General features: G+C 44.9%; 1 protein-coding gene across 1 annotated transcript in view; it reads left to right on the forward strand.

Moving 5' to 3' along the window:
* The window catches only part of ACAD9 (acyl-CoA dehydrogenase family member 9), a 386,804-nt gene that overhangs the window by 161,706 nt on the left and 199,457 nt on the right, over positions 1–25,641 (forward strand). The window lies entirely within an intron of this gene.

Below are 25,641 nucleotides of genomic sequence, written 5' to 3' on the forward strand. Positions count from 1 at the left end.
TGTGAGTACTGTTGCTAAATTGATGCACCTTAACTGCCTTAAACTTAATTCTAAGACGATGGAGGTCCTATTACTAGACAATTCCCCAAGCCTTTAGTGTAATGACTGGTGACCACCCACTCTAGTTGAAGCTCATTTTCTGGTCCCGTCTGTTAGATATAAAGGGTATTATTCTGGACAGAGTTGTTTCCTTGTGACAACAGGTGAACCACATCTCCTCCTTTTTTTTAAACACTTTTTTTAAACACTTTATTTAACATTTTCAAATCCCAGGTACAGATAGCTTTAGAGCACGTTGTTAATAGTCTGCAGTCAGCACTTTAAAGATCTGATGAGTTCTCATCCCAACCATTAGCCACAGAACTAGAAATTCCAATAACATTGTATAAACATTCCCCATGAAGCAGCCCGATCACAGTGTTCTCCCCTCACAGGGCTCCCACTCAGTCGCTACACAATTCATCTGCCTGTGTGGCACATTCTCTCCCCTCTCCCCCTCAAACAAAACAGATCAGGTGGACAGGGGATCCCTCAGCTGTGTTTCTTGTATGTATGGAATGGGGTCTGGGTCTCTTTGTATATTGGCTTGAAGTCCCTTACCAATACTGTCAGTCTTTCAATTGCATTTATTTACCAGACTTTAGTCCACCACATACCTAGGGTTAGTGGAGTCGGCGCTTGCCAATGCTGTGCACTTAGCAGGTGAACTGCCAGCAGTAGCGCTGTGAGTAATTTGGACACAGAGCGGGAGAGTGGGTCTAGTCCCTTACTTGTCATACCCAGCAGAGCCAGCCCTTGCTGCATAGGGAAGGACACATCAGTAGTATCTCTCACATCCTCCATTACTCGGCCCCAGAACTGCTGTGTGTATGTGTACTTCCAACAAATACGCAATTATGTCCCACTCACTCCACAGGCCCTCCATCATTTATCACGGGTGTCCATCATGGTTTTTTAATTAGATAGGTGTCATCTTCCAGATGAGCATCATTTTAAAGACATTTGTTCTGTGCTGGAGTCACAGTGAACAGTGTGGGGCTTGTCTCCACTTGCAAATCCAATCTCCTTCAGTCAGTTCTAAGCCAAGGTCATCAGCCTGTTTTTTGCGTGTATGAAAGTTATAGCACTGGGGTGGGAATTTCTAACGCTTTGTATAAACGGGACAGCACTCTGGTGGTGTTCCCATCTATAAACATACCTTCAATGTTTGTGGTTTAATAGGTTCCTAATGTGCGGACATTTGGCTGTTGCGTCCAGTGTAGTAGCGGAGTAATCTTGTACAAGTCCTTAGGGCCTACCAAAAAATCATTGGCATACTGGTCACAAGTCTTAGGGGCTCCCTCTGTGCTCCGTTAAGGGTCTGGCATAGCTAGCCATAAGAACGCTTTCATCGGGGTCCCATAGGTGTCTTTTTGAGTGTCTTCCCCAAGAATGACTAATCAACGTGGTCAATGGCCTTCTCTGCATCAAGGGAGAGAAGGAGTAACTCCGTTCCAATGACCTCAGCTTTGTCGACCACATTGAGGACCAATCTGATGCTGTTGCCTGATTTTGTTCCTAACAAAGCCCGCATGATAGGGGGACATCAACTGCAGCCAGACTTCACCCAGTCGGCAGGTAAGGATTTTCGTGACAATCTTTACATCACTGTTAGACCTAGCATCCTTGGCGTGGTTTCCCCTGTCTTTTTTGCCTCTGCTTCCCATGTTTTGACTGTGTGCTGGGCTCTGTTTGTGCTGTTTTTGGTACTCTGGGCACTTTACCACCACTGATGACCAGTACTAAAGTGCAAGTGCTCCTATGTAAATTGTATGTGTAATTGGCTAACCATGATTGGCATATTTGATTTACTAGTAAGTCCCTAGTAAGATGAACAAGAGGTGCCCAAGCCCTGTAAATCAAATGCTACTAGTGGGCCTGCAGCACTGATTGTGCCACCCACATGAGTAGCCCTGTACACATTGCTCAGACCTGCCACTGTAGTGTCTGTGTGTGCAGTTTTAAACTGCCAATTCGACCTGGCAAGTGTACCCACTAGCCAGGCCCAAACCTTCCCTTTTTATACATGTACGACACCCCTTAGGTAGGCCCTAGGAAGCCCAATAGGAAGGGTGCAGTATATGTTAAAGGTGGACATGTACTGATGTGTTTGGCATGTCAACAGTGAAATACTGCCATATTTGTTTTTCACTATTGCAAGGCCTATCTCTCTCATAGGTTAACATTGGGGCTGCCTTTAAATATCATTAAAGTGCAGTTTCCCTTTGAGACAAGGTAGAGAAATGGGGTTTGGGGTCTCTGAACTCAAAATTTTAAAATACAGATTTTAGTAAAGTTGGTGTTTAGATTGTTAGTTTGAAAATATCACTTTTAGAATGTTGGCATTTTCTTGATTAAACCATTCTTTGTCTCTGCCTGCTTGTGGATTCCCTGTCTGGGTCAGATTGACAGTTGGGCTGTTTGTGGATCTCCTCTACATAGTGACACAAAGAGAGCTGAGGTGTAGCCTGCAAATCCTGATGAGCCATTTGAGATAGAGTGGAGGAAGGATTGGTCACCTACACCTGAATGGGCTGGGAGTACCCTCACACAATGCAGTCTCCAACCCCCTGGTGTGTGTATGGAGCCAGGCCTGGGCAAGTCAGTATCTTGTGAACAACAGAGATTTGCCTGTGAAGTGTGCCTACCTCAAAGGCAGAAAGGGGTATAAGTAATGAACCCAAAACTCCAGTTTTTCAGATCGCCTCTGGCACCAAGAGTTACCTCTGCCAAGGAGAAGAGCTGAGGAGAAGTGCTCCCCCTTCCTGTGACTGTGCTTTGTTGAGCTATCCTGCAGTTGCTGCTTCTGCCTGTGAAGGAGGACAAAGACTAGACTTTGTGGTATATTCCTGCCGGGGGTCATGTTATCCAGAAGGGATTTTATAGCTTTATATATATATATATATATATGTTTGATGGCATATGTAGCTGCAGATACACATGCTGTGCACAGTCCGCCGTCTGGTGTTGGGCTCGGAGTGTTACAAGTTGTTTTTCTTCTAAGAAGTCTTTTCGAGTCACGAGACCGAGGGACTCCTCCCATTTCGATCCCATTGCGCATGGGCGTCGACTCCATCTTAGATTGTTTTTTTCCGCCATCGGGTTCGGACGTGTTCCTTTTCGCTCCGTGTTTCGGGTCGGAAAGTTAGTTAGAATCTCGGAAAAAAACTTCGGTATTGTTTGCGTTCGGTATCGGGTTAGTTAAAACAAATCGACACCGAATTTTGAAGAGCTCCGGTGGCCCTTCGGGGTTTTTTCGATCCCCCGTCGGGGCCTGGTCGGCCCGGCCACGTGTGACTTCAAGGCTGATGGAACGGACCCCATTCCGCTTCTGCCCAAAATGCCATAACAAGTATCCGTATACGGATCAGCATCTGGTCTGTAACTTGTGTTTGTCCCCCGAGCACAAGGAGGATACTTGTGAAGCCTGTCGAGCGTTTCGGTCGAGGAACACGCTGAGAGACCGAAGAGCCAGGAGACTACAAATGGCATCCACGCCGACAGGTCAAGAACGTTTCGAGGAGGAAGAAGAGGCTTTCTCCATCCACGAGTCGGAAGAACTCGACGCCGAAGAAACACCCAAAACCGTGAGTAAGACGTCGAAAATCAAGACTCACGAGAAGTCCACAAAAGCCCAGGGGACGCCACCGCCAACAGGCCACGGCTTAACCTGAAAACTAGGTGACCGAATCAAGGCACCGAAAAAGGGCATGCTGGTGTCGAAGTCATCCGACTCCGGTCGAGATACCGCCACACAGCAATCTCGTAGCCGGGACAGCGGCTCCGAGAAACTTCGGCACAGAGACAGCGGCACCGAAGAATTTCGGCACCGAGACACCACGCCGAAAGCAAAGAAGGTTTCTTCGGAGCCTAAAAAGACTTCCGAAAAGGTTTCGGTTCCGAAACATCCAGCCTCGGAGCCGAAAACTAGTTCCTATACAGAGGAACAAGAATTAACCTCCCAATTACATAGATTTGGAGAGGAGCTTCAAGCTGGAGAGACTGACTACAAACAGAGGAGGCTTCATATTCATGAGGACACAGGGAAGATAACCACTCTTCCCCCAATCAAAATTAAAAGGAAACTTGCCTTTCAACAAAGGGACAAGCAACCACAAGCAAAGGTGGCAAGGAAAACAACCCCACCACCTTCTCCACCACCATCAACACATGCATCACCACCAACAACTCCACCACTGATGCACTCACCAGCTCATACCACAATGAGTCAGGATGATCCCGATGCACGGGACCTTTACGATGCTCCAGTGTCTGACAACAGCCCAGACTCCTATCCTACAAAACCGTCACCACCTGAGGACAGTACATCCTACTCACAGGTGGTCGCAAGGTCAGCCGAATTTCACAACGTCACCCTACATTCGGAACCAATTGAGGATGACTTTCTCTTTAACACCCTATCCTCCACCCATAGCCAGTACCAAACCCTTCCCATGCTCCCAGGAATGCTAAGACATTCAAAACAAATATTTCAGGAGCCAGTTAAAGGCAGAGCCATAACTCCAAGGGTGGAGAAAAAGTACAAGCCACCGCCAACAGATCCAATCTATATTACAACACAACTAACACCAGATTCAGTAGTTGTCGGGGCAGCTCGTAAGAGAGCCAACTCTCATACCTCAGGAGACGCACCACCTCCAGACAAGGAGAGCCGCAAATTTGATGCTGCGGGAAAAAGGGTTGCAGCACAAGCAGCAAATCAATGGCGTATTGCCAATTCACAAGCACTTTTGGCAAGATACAACAGAGCTCATTGGGATGAAATGTAACATTTCATCGAACACTTACCCAAGGAGTTCCAAAAAAGAGCGCAACAAGTGGTGGAAGAGGGACAAAGTATCTCTAATAATCAGATACGGTCTTCCATGGATGCAGCAGATACAGCTGCAAGGACAATAAACATGCAATCACAATACGAAGGCACGCATGGCTGCGCACTTCAGGGTTCAAGCCAGAAATCCAACAAGCTGTGCTCAATATGCCATTTAACGAACAGCAATTGTTTGGGCCGGAGGTAGACACTGCCATTGAGAAACTCAAAAAAGACACCGATACAGCCAAAGCCATGGGCGCACTCTACTCCCCGCAGAGCAGAGGCACATTTCGGAAAACACCTTTTCGGGGAGGGTTTCGAGGTCAACCCACAGAAACCACAACCTCACAAACAAGGCCTACTTACCAGGGTCAATATCAGAGGGGAAGTTTTCGGGGGCAATATAGAGGGGGCCAATTCCCAAGAAATCGAGGAAAATTCCAAGGCCCCAAAACTCCTCAAAATAAACAGTGACTCACAAGTCACACAACCCCATCACATAACACCTGTGGGGGGAAGACTAAGCCAATTTTACAAACTTTGGGAAGAAATAACAACAGACACTTGGGTCTTAGCAATTATCCTGCATGGTTATTGCATAGAATTTTGCCAATTCCCTCCAAACGTCCCACCGAAAACCCACAATATGTCAAAACAACATATAGTTCTTCTAGGACTAGAAGTTCAAGCATTGCTACAGAAAGACGCAATAGAATTAGTACCAATTCTACAAAAAAATACAGGAGTTTACTCACTGTACTTTCTAATACCCAAAAAGGACAAAACTCTGAGACCAATACTAGATCTCAGAACACTAAATACCTACATAAAATCAGACCACTTTCACATGGTCACGTTACAAGACGTAATCCCACTGCTCAAACAGCAAGACTACATGACAACATTAGATCTAAAAGATGCGTATTTCCATATACCAATACATCCTTCACACAGGAAATACCTAAGGTTCGTATGCCAAGGAATACATTACCAATTCAAAGTGTTGCCATTCGGAATAACAACTGCGCCAAGAGTTTTTACAAAATGCCTGGCAGTAGTAGCTGCACATATCAGAAGGCAGCAAATACATGTGTTCCCATACTTAGACGACTGGTTAAGCAAAACCAACACGCTAAGACAGTGTTCACAGCACACAAAATATGTCATACAAACCCTTCACAAGCTAGGTTTCTCCATCAACTACGCGAAGTCGCACCTTTTGCCGTGCCAAACACAGCAATACTTAGGAGCGACAATCAACACAGCAAAGGGGATTGCCACTCCAAGTCCACAAAGGGTTCAAACATTTCACAAGGTAATACAGGCCATGTATCCAACACAAAAGATACAAGTCAGAATGGTAATGAAGCTCCTAGGCATGATGTCTTCATGCATAGCCATTGTCCCAAACGCAAGATTGCACATGCGGCCCTTACAACAGTGCCTAGCATCACAATGGTCACAAGCACAGGGTCAACTTCTAGATCTGGTGTTGATAGACCGCCAAACATACATCTCGCTTCTATGGTGGAACAGTACAAATTTAAACCGAGGGCGGCCTTTCCAAGACCCAGTGCCACAATACGTCATAACGACAGATGCTTCCATGACAGGGTGGGGAGCACACCTCAATCAACACAGCATCCAGGGACAATGGGACATACATCAGAGACAGTTTCACATAAATCACTTAGAAATGTTAGCAGTATTTCTAGCGCTGAAAGCATTTCAACCCATAATAACCCAAAAATACATTCTTGTCAAAACAGACAACATGACAACAATGTATTATCTAAACAAACAAGGAGGGACACACTAGACACAGTTGTGCCTCCTAACACAGAAAATATGGCATTGGGCGATTCACAACCACATTGCCTAATAGCACAATTTATTCCAGGGATTCAGAACCAGTTGGCAGACAATCTCTCTCGAGATCACCAACAAACCCACGAATGGGAAATTCACCCCCAAATACTAAACAATTACTTTCAAATTTGGGGGACACCTCAAATAGATCTATTTGCAACAAAGGAAAACTCAAAATGCCAAAACTTCGCATCCAGGTACCCACAAGATCAATCCCAAGGCAATGCTCTATGGATGAACTGGTCAGGGATCTTTGCACACGCTTTTCCCCCTCTCCCTCTCCTTCCATATCTAGTAAACAGGTTGAGTCAAAACAAACTCAAACTCATACTAATAGCACCAACATGGGCAAGGCAACCTTGGTACACAACACTACTAGACCTGTCAGTAGTACCTCATGTCAAACCACCCAACAAACCAGATCTGTTAACACAACACAAACAGCAGATCAGACATCCAAATCCAGCATCTTTAAATCTAGCAATTTGGCTCCTGAAATCCTAGAATTCGGACCCTTAGACCTCACACAAGAATGTATGGAGGTCATAAAACAAGCTAGGAAACCTACCACTAGACACTGCTATGCAAATAAGTGGAAAAGATTAGTGTATTACTGCCAGAATAATCAAATTCAGCCATTACACGCATCTCCAAAAGATATAGTAGGATATTTACTACATTTGCAAAAATCAAATCTAGCTTTCTCTTCCATAAAGATACATCTCACCGCAATATCAGCTTACCTGCAAATTACTCATTCAACTTCACTATTTAGAATACCAGTCATTAAAGCGTTTATGGAAGGCTTAAAGAGAATCATACCACCAAGAACACCACCTGTTCCTTCATGGAACCTCAACATTGTCTTAACAAGACTCATGGGTCCACCTTTCGAGCCCATGCATTCTTGTGAAATGCAATACTTAACGTGGAAAGTTGCATTTTTAATTGCTATCACATCTCTAAGAAGAGTGAGCGAGATTCAAGCATTTACCATACAAGAACCATTTAGTCAAATACATAAAAATAAAGTAGTTCTAAGGACAAATCCAAAATTTTTACCAAAGGTTATCTCACCGTTCCACTTAAATCAAACAGTAGAATTACCAGTGTTCTTCCCACAGCCAGATTCTGTAGCTGAAAGAGCACTACATACATTAGACATCAAAAGAGCACTAATGTACTACATTGACAGAACAAAACTAATTAGAAAAACAAAACAACTATTTATTGCCTTTCAAAAACCTCATACAGGAAATCCAATTTCAAAACAAGGCATTGCTAGATGGATAGTTAAGTGTATTCAAACCTGCTATCTTAAAGCAAAGAGAGAGCTGCCTATTACACCAAAGGCACACTCAACCAGAAAGAAAGGGGCTACCATGGCCTTTCTAGGAAATATTCCAATGAACGAAATATGTAAGGCAGCAACATGGTCTACGCCTCATACATTTACCAAGCACTACTGTGTAGATGTGTTAACTGCACAACAAGCCACAGTAGGTCAAGCTGTACTAAGAACATTATTTCAAACTACTTCAACTCCTACAGGCTGAACCACCGCTTTTGGGGAAATAACTGCTTACTAGTCTATGCACAGCATGTGTATCTGCAGCTACACATGCCACCGAACGGAAAATGTCACTTACCCACTGTACATCTGTTCGTGGCATTAGTTGCTGCAGATTCACATGCGCCTCCCCGGGAGCCTGTAGCCGTTTGGAAGTATATCTTCAACATTTGTACATTTGTAAATATATTACTTTAACCTTCATTTTGTACATACGTATTCATTCCATTGCATGGGCACTATTACTAGCATACACAACTCCTACCTCACCCTCTGCGGGGAAAACAATCTAAGATGGAGTCGACACCCATGCGCAATGGAATCGAAATGGGAGGAGTCCCTCGGTCTCGTGACTCGAAAAGACTTCTTCGAAGAAAAACAACTTGTAACACTCCGAGCCCAACACCAGACGGCAGACTGTGCACAGCATGTGAATCTGCAGCGACTAATGCCACGAACAGATGTACACTGGGTAAGTGACATTTTCCATATATTTCCTCCTCTGTTATCTCCTTCTCCAGGTCCTCCCTGGCCTGGAAGCCCGTGTTTGGCAGGGTATTTGCCGCTAAATGTTCTTCTTGAGAGTGATATTAACTACTATATAGTTCAATGTAATACTGTTTAAATGTGTTCAGGATCCCTTGATCGCTTCTCATAGGGGTACTTTGAGGATATAGCACTGTTTGGATGTGGTTCTGCATCCTAGGGGTGCTTATTGTATGGACTAGGATCCAATCTGCTTTTTATCAACTCTTATAAAATAATTGTTTTGTATCAAGTAGTTTGTGTGGCATCCTTAACCAGGACTGCCTCCAGCTCTGCTCTTAAGCAGATTGGCTCCCCTCCTCCTCCTTTCTGATAATGTTTGTCCGTGATCCTTAGTGGGAAGTCCTGGTTCCCAGTTATTGGGTCAACAGAAAGGGTTAAGTTATCACTTTTGTCTTCTATGCCTTCACCCAGTGATGTAGGGTTATCTTCGAGGTCCATCTCAGGGTTGAGGTAAAGCTTCACACCTGCAGGGTAACCCAGAGCAAGTGATCCAGGGGTAGTGGACTACATTCCTACTCCATCCTCCACCAGGGCTTATTCTCATCCAGTGAACACCACACCATGACTGAGCTAATCTGGGCTGCTAAAATGTAATGCTCACTGTCATGTAATACCAGCTACGCTGTCTCTGGATCCCACATCCTCAAGGAACAGGTCACCAGAGACAACTTTCCACCCAGTATTAATGCCCATATCTTATGATTCATGTATTTTAGGGTTTCCAGGGGAACGCGCATCGGAATGGAGCAGAAGAGAGATGCTGTAATCTGGAGAGTAGATTCATCTTCACACACTTTATCCTGCCCACCTATAAAATCTCAAGTCCGCGCCATTGGTATAGGTCCTTGAACAGTGTACCCAAAAGTTGTGGGACACTGCTAGAGAATTCCTCATTTATGGTTGGCTGAATCGTAACTCCGAGGTACCTAATCCCTGTTGGAGACCACCACAGTCCCTTCTTCAGCATAACTCCGTCAAGAGTGTGACAACCCGTTCCCACCCTCATTGACCTTGATTCCTAGAAAATTACCCGGAATCTCATTGTGAGATGAAAGCGCTCCAGCTGTTCTAAGAGTGCAGGTAATGATCTTGCTTGGTTTCTCGAATAACATAAAACATCAGCTGTAAAAAGTGCCATCTCTTGCGGCCTCTGTTTAGTCGGGACACCTGTGATCAGTGGTTTAGCTATGATCCTGTGATACAGAGGTTCCATTGTGAGGGAAAAGATCAGGGACGTAAGGGGGCAGCCCTACTATGTGCCTCTCGTGAGAATAATTGAGCCAGAGAGGCGAGAGTGTATTACAAGCTTTTTTGAGGATCTGGCATAGTTAGCCAATAAGAACACTTTCATCGGAGTCCCATAGGTGTCTTGTCAAGAATGACTAATCAACGCAGTTGAAGGCCCTCTCCACATAAAGGGAGAGAAGGCATAACTCAGTTCCAATCACCTCAGCTTTGGTGACCACGTTGAAGGCCAGTCTGATGTTGTTGCTTGGTTGTCAGCTCCAAACAAAGCCCGCATGATATGGGGGACTTCAACTGCGACCAGACTTCACCTAGTCGGCAGGCCAGGATTTCTGTGAAAATCCTTACATCACTATTTAATCATGCGATCAGGCGGTAGGATTCACATAGCTAGGGGGGAGTTGGTGTTATCTGGATTGGGGATCATCCTGAGAGAGGATTTCATCATCAAGGGTGGCACATCTTGGGTGCCCAAGAATGAGTGTAAAACGTTTTTGATATGTGGGGCTAGTAGGCAGTCAAAGGCCTTATAAAAGGAGTTTGTAAACCCATCCAAGCCGGGGGTCATGTTATTCGGAAGGGATTTTATAGCTAGCAATATTTCCTCCTCTGCTATCTCCTTCTCCATTTCCTCCCTGGCCTCCAAGCCCATGTTGGGCAGGGTAATCGCCACCAAGTATTCTTCTTGAACCTGTTGGGAGTGATATGAATGTTTGTGTAGTTCAGTGTAATACTGTGTAAATGTCTTCAGGATCCCACGATCGCTTGTTATAGGGGTGCCTTGGGGATCTACCACTGTCTGGATGCGGATCAGCATCCTAGGGGCACGTACTTTATGGGATAGGATCCGATCTGCTTTTTCTCTCCTCATAAAATAATGGTTTTGTATTGAGTAGTTTGTGTGGTATCCTTAACTATGACCGTCTCCAGCTGCCCTCCTGCCTTGTGTAGCGATCTCTGAATGTTGCAGCATGGTTTAGTTTTAAGCTCGGTTTCAAATCTGGTTATGTCAACCTCCAGCTCTAATCGTTGAGCCGGGCCCATCACATGAAAACAGAGGTATGGCTGATAGAGTCTTGACTTATGACTGATTTTGTGGCCTCCCTAACGGTGGTCCACATTAGCTCCTCTAACAAGTTTTCCATAAAATAATTTGTGACTGCCTTCCTTATATTCTCTTGCAGAACGGGGTCCCAAAACGGCATCTTGTTCACTTTAAAAAATGTAAGGGGTTGGTCATCTGTGGTGAGGTCCAAAAGCACCCTTGTCCCTATGACCAAGGAGTCCGCCCCAGGGAAAATAGGCGGAGAAACAAAGATATAATTGATCAAAGAGTGGGATCTATCGACTTAAGAGTAGTGTATAGAACTTCTCTCTCCCATATGTTGAATACGCCACACCTCTGTCAATTTAAATTATCAAGGCCCTGGTTCAGGGAGGGCGGAGGTGTCATTGGTTGCAACATGGGCTGTGATCGGTCAACAGCCGTCCCATTGCTACATTGAAATCACCCCCTAGAAACAGATTTTCACTGGTGTGGGCAGCCCAGTAAAGGAATAATGAGGCATGGAATTGGTCTTGTGGTCATGAAGCCCCACACCCCATCAATCCCCTGACCAGAACAGATCTCCTGTCCTGATCCCTCTGGGTCTAATTGTGGTGAAAGAAAACCGACATCTTCTTCCAGTAGAATCACTACCTACTTTGCCTTGGTTGATCAGAGGAAAAGAGCTGGTGGATAAAGTATCATGATGTGTATCATTTTGTGTCAACTACCATTAGGTGTGTCTCTTTCAGAAGGGTGATATCTATATCTTTCTCTGTAAGCCAGTACAATACAAACTTCCTCTTGACTGGCGAGTTGAGACTTTGTACATTCGGTGTCGCTATTGTCCCCCCCCTTAGAGGTTTGAGGAGTGGATACCATTAAGGGGGGATGGGATATGGGTGTTTCACTGGGTCATGTTGTTCGGGCGTTATGGGGCCAGGGATGGAAAGTATGCTTAGTGTTGTACTGCCTTACAATATTCAACATTCTGACCCTGGCAAAAATTGGACAGAATCACAAACATTAGAAAAAACTTAAACAACGTTACAGGTATGAGCCAGGTAACTGTTAGTTACTGGCTGCGGTGGTCGAATTAGCTCCTCTGGGTCTGGTATGTCTCTCTTCGCTCCAGCTATGTCCCGGTTGACCCCACCAGGCCATCTAGGTCTTTTAGTACTTGTGCTACCCTTCAGTTATGCTAAGTTGTTGATAGCCCAGCAAAGTAATTTCCATTTGACCAGAGCTCATCCTGTCAGGGCAAGTCAAGTACGTCTGCGCCCGTAGGTTATCTCCTTCAGAGGAGGAGCAGGTCTCTCGATTCTTTTTTTCAGACTTCATGGCTCCTCCTTTTACTTGTTTTTTGCCTTCTCCATCCCAAGGTGGTGGTGGTCCAGCTGCACTTCTGTAGGACAGGAGTCATCTTTAAGGCTTAAGAACGCTGCTTCCTCCTCATGTGTAGTAGCTGGCTTATTTATGTAGTGTCTGCTTTGCCACCGTCATTATTTCCTCCTCCATTCAGAAGAGGCGAACACTTGTTAGAAAATGTGGCGTCAGCTCGTTTGTTGCTTGGTATAAATCCTGTGTGTTCAATCGAGTTCTATCTGTGTGCCGCTTTTGTCTTGCAATATTGAACGGAACAGGTCCTGAACATATAATGGCAGCTCTAAGTTAGAGACGGACTCCAGAATCTTCCCGATCTGTAGGTTTTCTTCTCTGGACCGATTTTCTTCATCCTCAGCTTTGTCTGTCAGCCTCTTTAATCTCTTTGCCAGTTCATCGACTCACATTGCCAGTTTGTCTCTCTCATGAGCACCCTCTGCGTTCACCACTTCCAGCCTGTCCAGTTCTAGTGTCCAATTTTCAGATTGGTCTAGGTCAGAAAGCAACTTCAGAAAGTCCTGGTGCAGTAGCCCCATCTAATTCTTGAAGGCCGTCATCAACTGTTAGATGTCACTTCTCATGGCCGGGACCTGGGTGTCTGCCTTGTTGGGAATTCCTCCTTTTGTGGGAATGACATATGGACTGTGGGGGTCTGCAGAAGATCTTTTATCGAGGATGTTCCTCACCTTCCTGATTGGAATTTTGCTATCCAGGCTGGTGAGCTGTTTAATGCAGAGTGTTCAATGGTCAAGGGTGCCCCTCTGGCTCAATCGCACGGGGGGAGTGGGGGTCCTCTTCTGCTGCCTTTGTCTCCGAGAAGTCTGGTCTTAGGTCTGATCCCCCATGTCGGACTGCCTCCCCCAGCACACTACCTCATAGTGCCCACATCTAAGCTTCAAACCCCCCACAGACCACCGCCCCACCCCCCCCCCCAGCTCGAGGCTCCACTCCTAGGGACTCCTGGGGACCAGGGCTGACGGCACCCTGCAGTTCTTTTCTGGCCTCTGGGCCCACCTCAGTTTGCCCACTCGGGCACTATCTTCCCCCAATGGGAATGGGCGTACACCACGCAAAGCCTCTCAGGAGTCCCTGCCATCACCTCACCGCACTCCTACCTGCACAGGGTCCCTCGACCCGGGGCTAACTAGATCACTTGCTCGGCACTGCTCCTGTGGTGCTTCTCGTGGGGCTGCCAGCTCGCTGTGCTGTGTTCAAGACCATTTTGCCGCTCAACCGACTAGGAGTGGTCGGGCCAGCATTTCCTGCAGTTTTCTTCGTTGGCCTCCTGGCCCAGCCCTGATTGCCCACACAAGCACAGTCCTCCGCACCACTCTTGCCACATGCCACCTGAGGCCGCTGGCTTACTGTGCAATGAGTGCAGTAATTTTACTGCCCAGCAGTGAAGGTGAGGGGGAAGTACTTCTGAAGGCTGGATCTCTTCTTTACAATCTCCCACGGCGGTCTAACGATGCTCCCCATTTGGGCTCCAGCTCCTGGTGCTTATCTGCTCAGTTCTCGGGGTTGTATCGCTTCAGGCACCGGCATCAAGCAATCAAGGGTCCGGTTGTCTGCAGAACATGGCGAGGACCTATCTGCATGGGTCCTCCCTGTGGCAACACCCCACATTTGCTTCTGTCTTGAAAATGTTGAGAAATATGTTCAAATTTCCCTCATTGGATTCACACATCCATTACACAAGCCCTCATTATAGCTAGACTGGTAACGAGTAATACCTATACACCTCTATAGAAACGTTGTCTTAAAAAGCAAAGAATTAAAAAATCTGCTATGCGACTGAGTCTCAGTCCCTCTTGCCAAGCCCACACATCACCTGTACTTCAAGCTGTAAATTGCTTCCTAAACACAAGAGAGACATCTTTATATCCCTTTGCTTAGTCTAAAAGTCCCTTCATGGAATAGTACCAAAGTACGTCAGCAGGTCTGTCCAACCTTACGCCTCCAAAAGATGTCTTCGTCAGCGTATCCCGGATGAATAGATGTTCTCTTTAAATCGAGTTGCCCACTGTTTCACAATCTGTACTTGGTTAGCAGTAGCCATATAAGTTAATCTGGGAAAGGAAGATAAGAAGGTAAGATCTTGGATTTTATATTGTTAATTGTTAATTGTTTAAACCAAATGATCATGTAACCAGGTTATTTGCCCATTTAGAGCAATTGGGTGCCAGTAATTTCCTTCACCATTTATTTTGAATTGTGACTTAAGTACCAGAATGTTGCCCTGGAGTTAAAGCTTTCTTTAACACTTATAGTTACCATTCTAGAAGCAACTCTTTTTATTACTTGCCCATGCTGAAGGTGCAAAATTATGGGTTTTTAACTTTATTGTCTATGTTTTGTGTTGTGAATGACCACTTTTTGGAATAATTCATCTGCTATGTGATCTCATAAAAGGGTTGCTTTAGCACTCCCTTCGATTACCTTATAATACATTTATGAGTTTCATCAATATAATTGTTTTAGAGTAGTACATTAGGAGTGAACTATCTACCAACAAGTCTTGGTGCATTTGCCTTTTAAATGCCACTTTTTTCATCAGCCTGTTAACTACTATTCAACCAATACAATTGTTCTATTAACCTATTATTGAGACAGCATTGGTAAGTGGGATATCCCTTTCAGTATGCTCAAGACTTGTGCTCTCCATGAGGGAGCTTAATATCATGATAGTAAGTCAGACAGTGAATTGTAATTACAGGTTTGACTCTGAATGTAGGAAGAATTGTAACAAACTTCATAAGCCTTTTCGACACTTTGTAGTGAAAAATGTTGAGCTCCAAATGTTCACATTAGTTTTGTTCTGTAGGGAAATTTACTTGGAAGGACCATTTGGACAAACTTTACTCTGCATCTCTCATGTGAACTACTTTCTCTCTGGTTCTAATAATCCTTAATACCTCAGCTCTAAGAACTTTATATCAAAAACTCCATTAAATTTATTGGAGCTCTAACACCCAATGGGTTACACAATTTTGAAAAACAAATAATAAAAAAAAAAAACTGTATTTTGGCCAAATATTTATGGGCACCTGTTTTCCTATTTAGTTAGATAGAGGGTGTATTCCTTCTTGTTTGGGTTCCACTGTTTCGCCCACCTTCGAAAATAGTGACAGAAGTGATTCAGCAACATTGTCAGCTCATATCTACTGTGTCTGCAGCAAAAGTATTTAGCTGAAAGGTATTACAGGCACTCTAGGAAAGACCTCTGGATTAAAAGACGATTTCTCAAGAGACTGCTGTCTTGCGACCAGACCTAAGCACTACACATCAATTTGTTTTTCATGATAGTTTATTAAGGGAATGTTCACAATAGGTGGTAATCTTTATGCTTTTTTTGTGGACTTCATACAGTATGTGATCCAGTCAATGAATTCTGCTCATGAAGCATATTGTAGCTCATTCTCATTTCACTTTCTCTGTTCTTTATATATATATGTTCGATGGCATGTGTAGCTGCAAATACACATGCTGTGCACAGTCTGCCGTCTGGTGTTGGGCTCGGAGTGTTACAAGTTGTTTTTCTTCGAAGAAGTCTTTTCGAGTCACCAGACCGAGGGACTCCTCCCACTTCGATTCCATTGCGCATGGGCGTCGACTCCATCTTAGATTGTTTTTTTTCCGCCATCGGGTTCGAACGTGTTCCTTTTCGCTCCGTGTTTCGGGTCGGAAAGTTAGTTAGAATCTCGGAAAAAAACTTCGGTATTGTTGCGTTCGGTATCGGGTTAGTTAGAACAAATCGACACCGAATTTTGAAGAGCTCCGGTGGCCCTTCTGGGTAATTTTGATCCCCCGTCGGGGCCTGGTCGGCCCGACCGCGTGCGACTTCAAGACTGATGGAACGGACCCCGTTCCGCTTCTGTCCAAAATGCCCTAACAAATATCCGTATACGGATCAGCATCTGGTCTGTAACTTGTGCTTGTCCCCCGAGCACAAGGAGGATACGTGTGAAGCCTGCCGAGCGTTTCGGTCGAGGAAGACGCTGAGAGACCGAAGAGCCAGGAGATTACAAATGGCGTCCACGCCGACAGGTCAACAACGGTTCGAGGAGGAAGAAGAAGCTTTCTCCATCCACGAGTCCGATTCAGAAGAACTCGACGCCGAAGAAACAACAACCGTGAGTAAGACGTCGAAAATAAGGACTCACGAAAAGTCCACAAAAGCCCAGGGGACGCCACCGCCAACAGGCCATGGCTTAACCCAAAAACTAGGTGACCGACCCAAGGCACCAAAAAAGGGCATGCTGGTGTCGAAGTCATCCGACTCGGTCGTGATACCGCCACACAGCAACCTCGGAGCCGAGACAGCGGCTCCGAGAAACTTCGGCACAGAGACAGCGGCACCGAAGAGATTCAGCACCGAGACACCGCGCCGAAACCAAAGAAAATTTCTTCAGAGCCGAAAAAGACTTCCCAAAAGGTTTTGGTCCCGAAACATCCAGCCTCGGAGCCGAAAACTAGTTCCTATACAGAGGAACAAGGGTTAACCACCCAATTACATAGATTTGGAGAGGAGCTTCAAGCTGTAGAGCCTGACTACACGCAGAGAAGGCTTCATATTCATGAAGACACAGGGAAGATAACCACTCTTCCCCCAATCAAGATTAAAAGGAAACTTGCCTTTCAACAAGGGGACAAGCAACCACAGGCAAAGGTGGCAAAGAAAACAACCCCACCACCTTCTCCACCACCATCAACACATGCATCACCAGCGACAACTCCACCACTAATGCACTCACCAGCTCATACCACAATGAGTCAGGATGATCCCGATGCATGGGACCTTTACGATGCTCCAGTGTCTGACAATAGCCCAGACTCTTATCCTACAAAACCGTCACCACCTGAGGACAGTACATCCTATACACAGGTGGTCGCAAGGGCAGCCGAGTTTCACAATGTTTCCTTACATTCGGAACCAATTGAGGATGACTTTCTCTTTAACACCCTATCCTCCACCCATAGCCAGTATCAAAGCCTTCCCATGCTCCCAGGAATGCTAAGACATTCAAAACAAATATTTCAGGATCCAGTTAAAGGCAGAGCCATAACTCCAAGGGTGGAGAAAAAATATAAGCCACCGCCCACAGATCCAATATATATTACAACACAACTAACACCAGACTCAGTAGTTGTGGGGGCAGCTCGTAAGAGAGCCAACTCTCATACCTCAGGCGACGCACCACCTCCAGACAAGGAGAGCCGCAAATTTGATGCTGCGGGAAAAAGGGTTGCAGCAAATCAGTGGCGTATTGCCAATTCACAAGCACTTTTGGCAAGATACGACAGGGCTCATTGGGATGAAATGCAACATTTCATCGAACACTTACCCAAGGAGTTCCGAAAAAGAGCGCAACAGGTGGTAGAAGAGGGACAAAGTATCTCAAATAATCAGTTACGGTCTTCCATGGATGCAGCAGATTCAGCTGCAAGGACAATAAACACTGCAGTCACAATACGAAGGCACGCATGGCTGCGCACTTCTGGGTTCAAACCAGAAATCCAGCAGGCTGTGCTCAATATGCCGTTTAATGAACAGCAATTGTTTGGGCCGGAGGTAGACACTGCCATCGAAAAACTCAAGGACGCCGATACAGCCAAAGCCATGGGCGCACTCTACTCCCCGCAGAGCAGAGGCACATTTCGGAAAACACCTTTTAGGGGAGGGTTTCGAGGTCAACCCACAGAAACCACAACCTCACAAACAAGGCCTACCTACCAGGGTCAATATCAGAGGGGAGGTTTTCGGGGGCAATTGAGGGGCCAATTCCCAAAAAAATCGAGGAAAATTCCAGGGCCCCAAAACCCCTCAAAATAAGCAGTGACTCACAAGTCACACACCCCCATCACATAACACCTGTGGGGGGAAGACTATGCCAATTTTACAAACTTTGGGAGGAAATAACAACAGACACTTGGGTCTTAGCAATTATCCAGCATGGTTATTGCATAGAATTTCACCAATTCCCTCCAAACGTCCCACTGAAAACACACAATATGTCAAAACTACATATAGATCTTCTAGGACTAGAAGTTCAAGCATTGCTACAAAAGGACGCAATAGAATTAGTACCAATTCAACAAAAAAACACAGGAGTTTACTCACTGTACTTTCTAATACCCAAAAAGGACAAACCTCTGAGACCAATACTAGACCTCAGAACACTAAATACCTACATAAAATCAGACCACTTTCACATGGTCACGTTACAAGACGTAATCCCACTGCTCAAACAGCAAGACTACATGACAACATTAGATCTAAAAGATGCGTATTTCCATATACCAATACATCCTTCACACAGGAAATACCTAAGGTTCGTATTCCAAGGAATACATTACCAATTCAAAGTGTTGCCATTCGGAATAACAACTGCGCCAAGAGTTTTTACAAAATGCCTGGCAGTAGTAGCTGCACATATCAGAAGGCAGCAAATACATGTGTTCCCGTACTGAGACGACTGGTTAATCAAAACCAACACGCTAAAACAGTGTTCACAGCACACAAAATATGTCATACAAACCCTTCACAGGCTAGGTTTCTCCATCAACTACGCGAAGTCACTCCTTTTACCGTGTCAAACGCAGCAATACTTAGGAGCGACAATCAACACAGCAAAAGGGATTGCCACTCCAAGTCCACAACGGGTTCAAACATTTCACAAAGTAATACAGGCCATGTATCCAACACAAAAGATACAAGTCAGAGTGGTAATGAAACTACTAGGCATGATGTCTTCATGCATAGCCATTGTCCCAAACGCAAGATTGCACATGCGGCCCTTACAACAGTGCCTAGCATCACAATGGTCACAAGCACAGGGTCAACTTCTAGATCTGGTGTTGATAGACCGCCAAACATACATCTCACTTCTATGGTGGAACAGTACAAATTTAAACCGAGGGCGGCCTTTCCAAGACCCAGTGCCACAATACGTCGTAACAACAGATCCTTCCATGACAGGGTGGGGAGCACACCTCAATCAACACAGCATCCAAGGACAATGGGACATACATCAGAGACAGTTTCACATAAATCACTTGGAAATGTTAGCAGTATTTCTAGCGCTGAAAGCATTTCAACCCATAATAACCCAAAAATACATTCTTGTCAAAACAGACAACATGACAACAATGTATTATCTAAACAAACAAGGAGGGACACACTCCACACAGTTGTGCCTCCTAACACAAAAAATATGGCATTGGGCGATTCACAACCACATTCGCCTAATAGCACAATTTATTCCAGGGATTCAGAACCAGTTGGCAGACAATCTCTCTCGAGATCACCAACAAACCCACGAATGGGAAAATCACCCCCAAATAATAAACAATTACTTTCAAATTTGGGGAACACCTCAAATAGATCTATTTGCAACAAAGGAAAACTCAAAATGCCAAAACTTCGCATCCAGGTACCCACAAGATCAATCCCAAGGCAATGCTCTATGGATGAACTGGTCAGGGATCTTTGCATACGCTTTTCCCCCTCTCCCTCTCCTTCCATATGTAGTAAACAGGTTGAGTCAAAACAAACTCAAACTCATACTAATAGCACCAACATGGGCAAGGCAACCTTGGTACACGACACTACTAGACCTGTCAGTAGTACCTCATGTCAAACTACCCAACAAACCAGATCTGTTAACACAACACAAACAACAGATCAGACATCCAAATCCAGCATCTTTGAATCTAGCAATTTGGCTCCTGAAATCCTAGAATTCGGACACTTGCACCTCACACAAGAATGTATGGAGGTCATAAAACAAGCTAGGAAACCTACCACTAGACACTGCTACGCAAACAAGTGGAAAAGATTCGTGTATTACTGCCAGAATAATCAAATTCAGCCATTACACGCATCTCCAAAAGATATAGTAGGATATTTTCTACATTTGCAAAAATCAAATCTAGCTTTCTCTTCCATAAAAATACATCTCACCGCAATATCAGCTTACCTGCAAATTACTCATTCAACTTCACTATTTAGAATACCAGTCATTAAAGCGTTTATGGAAGGCTTAAAGAGAATCATACCACCAAGAACACCACATTTTCCTTCATGGAACCTCAACATTGTCTTAACAAGACTCATGGGTCCACCTTTCGAGCCCATGCATTCTTGTGAAATGCAATACTTAACGTGGAAAGTTGCATTTTTGATTGCCATCACATCTCTAAGAAGAGTGAGCGAGATTCAAGCATTTACCATACAAGAACCATTTATTCAGATACATAAAAATAAAGTAGTTCTGAGAACAAATCCTAAATTTCTACCAAAGGTTATCTCACCGTTCCACTTAAATCAAACAGTAGAATTACCAGTGTTCTTCCCACAACCAGATTCTGTAGCTGAAAGAGCACTACATACATTAGACATCAAAAGAGCACTAATGTACTACAGTGACAGAACGAAACTAATTAGAAAAACAAAACAACTATTTATTGCCTTTCAAAAACCTCATACAGGAAATCCAATTTCAAAACAAGGCATTGCTAGGTGGATAGTTAAGTGTATTCAAACCTGCTATCTTAAAGCAAAGAGAGAGCTGCCTATTACACCAAAGGCACACTCAACCAGAAAGAAAGGGGCTACCATGGCCTTTCTAGGAAATATTCAAATGAACGAAATATGTAAGGCAGCAACATGGTCTACGCCTCATACATTTACCAAGCACTACTGTGTAGACGTGTTAACTGCACAACAAGCCACAGTAGGTCAAGCTGTACTAAGAACATTATTTCAAACTACTTCAACTCCTACAGGCTGAACCACCGCTTTTGGGGAGATAACTGCTTACTAGTCTATGCACAGCATGTGTATCTGCAGCTACACATGCCATCGAACGGAAAATGTCACTTACCCAGTGTACATCTGTTCATGGCATGATTCGCTGCAGATTCACATGCGCCCACCCGCCTCCCCGGGAGCTTGTAGCCGTTTAGAAGTAGATCTTGAACATTTGTACATTTGTAAATATATTACTTTAACCTTTATTATGTACATACGTATTCATTCCATTCCATGGGCACTATTACCAACATACACAACTCCTACCTCACCCTCTGCGGGGAAAACAATCTAAGATGGAGTCGACACCCATGCGCAATGGAATCGAAATGGGAGGAGTCCCTCGGTCTCGTGACTCGAAAAGACTTCTTCGAAGAAAAACAACTTGTAACACTCCGAGCCCAACACCAGACGGCGGACTGTGCACAGCATGTGAATCTGCAGCGACTAATGCCACGAACAGATGTACACTGGGTAAGTGACATTTTCCATATATATATATATATATATATATATATATATATGTGTTTCTGTATTGGCAGTTTAAAGCGCATTACGTGGTACAGTGCAGTATAATTATAAAGAGATCCCTGGACAACAAATGTAGATATCTCTGCATGGTATACTGGTATAGCCATTGGGCAAATCAAACTGTAACAAATAAATCGCTAGTAGGCAAAATGATGGTCAATGATATCTGCCATATAGCAGCTTGAAAGTACCATAAGTAGCCCAAGAAAGAAATCCAAGTATTGTAAGGTATAGCTGATACACAGAAATCATATATATATATATACAGGGAGTGCAGAATTATTAGGCAAGTTGTATTTTTGAGGATTCATTTTATTATTGAACAACAACCATGTTCTCAATGAACCCAAAAAACTCATTAATATCAAAGCTGAATATTTTTGGAAGTAGTTTTTAGTTTGTTTTTAGTTTTAGCTATGTTAGGGGGATATCTGTGTGTGCAGGTGACTATTACTGTGCATAATTATTAGGCAACTTAACAAAAAACAAATATATACCCATTTCAATTATTTATTATTACCAGTGAAACCAATATAACATCTCAACATTCACAAATATACATTTCTGACATTCAAAAACAAAACAAAATGAAATCAGTGACCAATATAGCCACCTTTCTTTGCAAGGACACTCAAAAGCCTGCCATCCATGGATTCTGTCAGTGTTTTGATCTGTTCACCATCAACATTGCGTGCAGCAGCAACCACAGCCTCCCAGACACTGTTCAGAGAGGTGTACTGTTTTCCCTCCTTGTAAATCTCACATTTGATGATGGACCACAGGTTCTCAATGGGGTTCAGATCAGGTGAACAAGGAGGCCATGTCATTAGATTTCCTTCTTTTATACCCTTTCTTGCCAGCCACGCTGTGGAGTACTTGGACGCGTGTGATGGAGCATTGTTCTGCATGAAAATCATGTTTTTCTTGAAGGATGCAGACTTCTTCCTGTACCACTGCTTGAAGAAGGTGTCTTCCAGGAACTGGCAGTAGGACTGGGAGTTGAGCTTGACTCCATCCTCAACCCGAAAAGGCCCCACAAGCTCATCTTTGATGATACCAGCCCAAACCAGTACTCCACCTCCACCTTGCTGGCGTCTGAGTCGGACTGGAGCTCTCTGCCCTTTACCAATCCAGCCACGGGCCCATCCATCTGGCCCATCAAGACTCACTCTCATTTCATCAGTCCATAAAACCTTAGAAAAATCAGTCTTGAGATATTTCTTGGCCCAGTCTTGACGTTTCAGCTTGTGTGTCTTGTTCAGTGGTGGTCGTCTTTCAGCCTTTCTTACCTTGGCCATGTCTCTGAGTATTGCACACCTTGTGCTTTTGGGCACTCCAGTGATGTTGCAGCTCTGAAATATGGCCAAACTGGTGGCAAGTGGCATCGTGGCAGCTGCACGCTTGACTTTTCTCAGTTCATGGGCAGTTATTTTGCGCCTTGGTTTTTCCACACGCTTCTTGCGACCCTGTTGACTATTTTGAATGCAACGCTTGATTGTTTGATGATCACGCTTCAGAAGCTTTGCAATTTTAAGAGTGCTGCATCCCTCTGCAAGATATCTCACTATTTTTGACTTTTCTGAGCCTGTCAAGTCCTTCTTTTGACCCATTTTGCCAAAGGAAAGGAAGTTGCCTAATAATTATGCACACCTGATATAGGGTGTTGATGTCATTAGACCACACCCCTTCTCATTACAGAGATGCACATCACCTAATATGCTTAATTGGTAGTAGGCTTTCGAGCCTATACAGCTTGGAGTAAGACAACATGCATAAAGAGGATGATGTGGTCAAAATACTCATTTGCCTAATAATTCTGCACTCCCTGTATATATTCGATGGCATGTGTAGCTGCAGATACACATGCTGTGCACATCCCGCCATCTAGTGTTGGGCTCGGAGTCTTACAAGTTGTTTTTCTTCGAAGAAGTCTTTTCGAGTCACGAGATCGAGGGACTCCTCCCCTTTCGGCTCCATTGCGCATGGGCGTCAACTCCATCTTAGATTGTTTTCTTTCCGCCATCGGGTTCGGACGTATTCCTCTTTGCTCCGTGTTTCCGTTTGGAAAGTTAGTTAAATCTCGGAAAATTAGACGGTATTGTTTGCGTTCGGCATCGGGTTAGTTAACGTAGATCGACACCGAATTTTGAAGAGCTCCGGTGGCCCTTTGGGGTTTTGATTCCCTGGTGGGGCCTGGTCGGCCCGACCACGTGCATCTTCAAGGCTAATGGAACGGATCCCATTCCGCTTCTGCCCCGAATGCCACAACAGGTATCCTTACACAGATCAGCATTTGGTCTGTAATTTGTGTTCCTCTCCCGAACACAGAGAGGATACCTGCGAGGCCTTTCGAGCGTTTCGGTCGAGGAAAACGCTAAGGGGCCGGAGAGCAAGAAGACTTCAAATGGCGTCGGCGCCGTCAGAACACCAAGACTTGGAGGAAGAAGAAACCTTCTCCATTGCTGACTCGGACGAAGCTGAAACCGAACAGACGCCGAAAACCGTGAGTAAAACACCCCTGGCCAAAACTCACGGAAAATACATTAAAGCCCAGGGGACGCCACCGCCGACAGGCCATGGCTTAACCCGAAAATTAGGTGACCGTCCATCGGCACCGAAAAAAGGCACACATGTGTCAGTCATCTGACTCCGGTCGAGATACTGGCACAGAACAGACTCGGCACCGAGACACCGGGTCAGAGCAATCTCGACATCGAGATACCGGCACCGAAATGAGTCGGCACCGAGATATCGGAACACCGAAAGCCAAAAAAGTGTCTTCGGAGCCAAAAAAGACGGTTGAAAAGGTTTCGATACCGAAACATCCGGCTTCGGAGCCGAAACCAAGTTCCTACACTTAGGAACAAGGCCTGTCCTCATAAATGCAAGGACACAAATTCGGCCAAGAGCTGGAAGCAGGGGAGCCAGATTACACACAGAGAAGGCTCCACATTCAAAAGGAGACAGGAAAAATCAGAACTCTCCCTCCAATCCGAATGAAAAGGAAACTTGCTTTCCAAGATAAAGACAAACAACCACAGGCAAAGGTGGCAAAACAAGTAACTCCACCACCATCACCATATCGCTCACCACAACCATCACCAATGGCTACCCCACCGATGATGCAGTCTCCAACGCACACAGGGATGAGCCAAGATGTTCCTGATGCATGGGATCTTTATGATACGCCTGTATCAGACAACAGTCCCGACTGTTATCCCTCAAGACCATCACCACCTGAAGACAGTACTGCTTACACACAGGTGGTGTCCAGAGCAGCCACATTTCTCAATGTCACCCTGCACGCAGAACCAATTGAAGATGACTTTTTGTTTAATATTCTGTCGTCCACACATAGTCAGTACCAGAGTCTTCCTATGTTACCAGGAATGTTGAAACACGCAAAGCAAGTATTTCAAGAGCCTGTGAAAGGCAGGGCCATCACTCCTAGGGTGGAGAAAAAGTACAAACCTCCCTCCAACAGACCCTGTGTACATCACGCAGCAATTGACACCGGACTCAGTGGTAGTAGGTGCAGCTCGCAAAAGGGCGAACTCACACACCTCGGGAGATGCACCACCACCCGACAAGGAAAGTCGCAAGTTCGACGCAGCAGGGAAAAGAGTTGCGGCACAAGCAGCCAACCAATGGCGCATTGCCAATTCACAGGCCTTGCTATCGAGATATGATAGAGCTCATGGGGACGAAATGCAACACTTCATAGAACATCTACCCAAAGAGTTTCAAAAGCGTGCACAACAAGT

The sequence above is a fragment of the Pleurodeles waltl genome, chromosome 9 (genome assembly GCF_031143425.1).
Source record: "Pleurodeles waltl isolate 20211129_DDA chromosome 9, aPleWal1.hap1.20221129, whole genome shotgun sequence".
NCBI classification, from domain to species: domain Eukaryota; kingdom Metazoa; phylum Chordata; class Amphibia; order Caudata; family Salamandridae; genus Pleurodeles; species Pleurodeles waltl.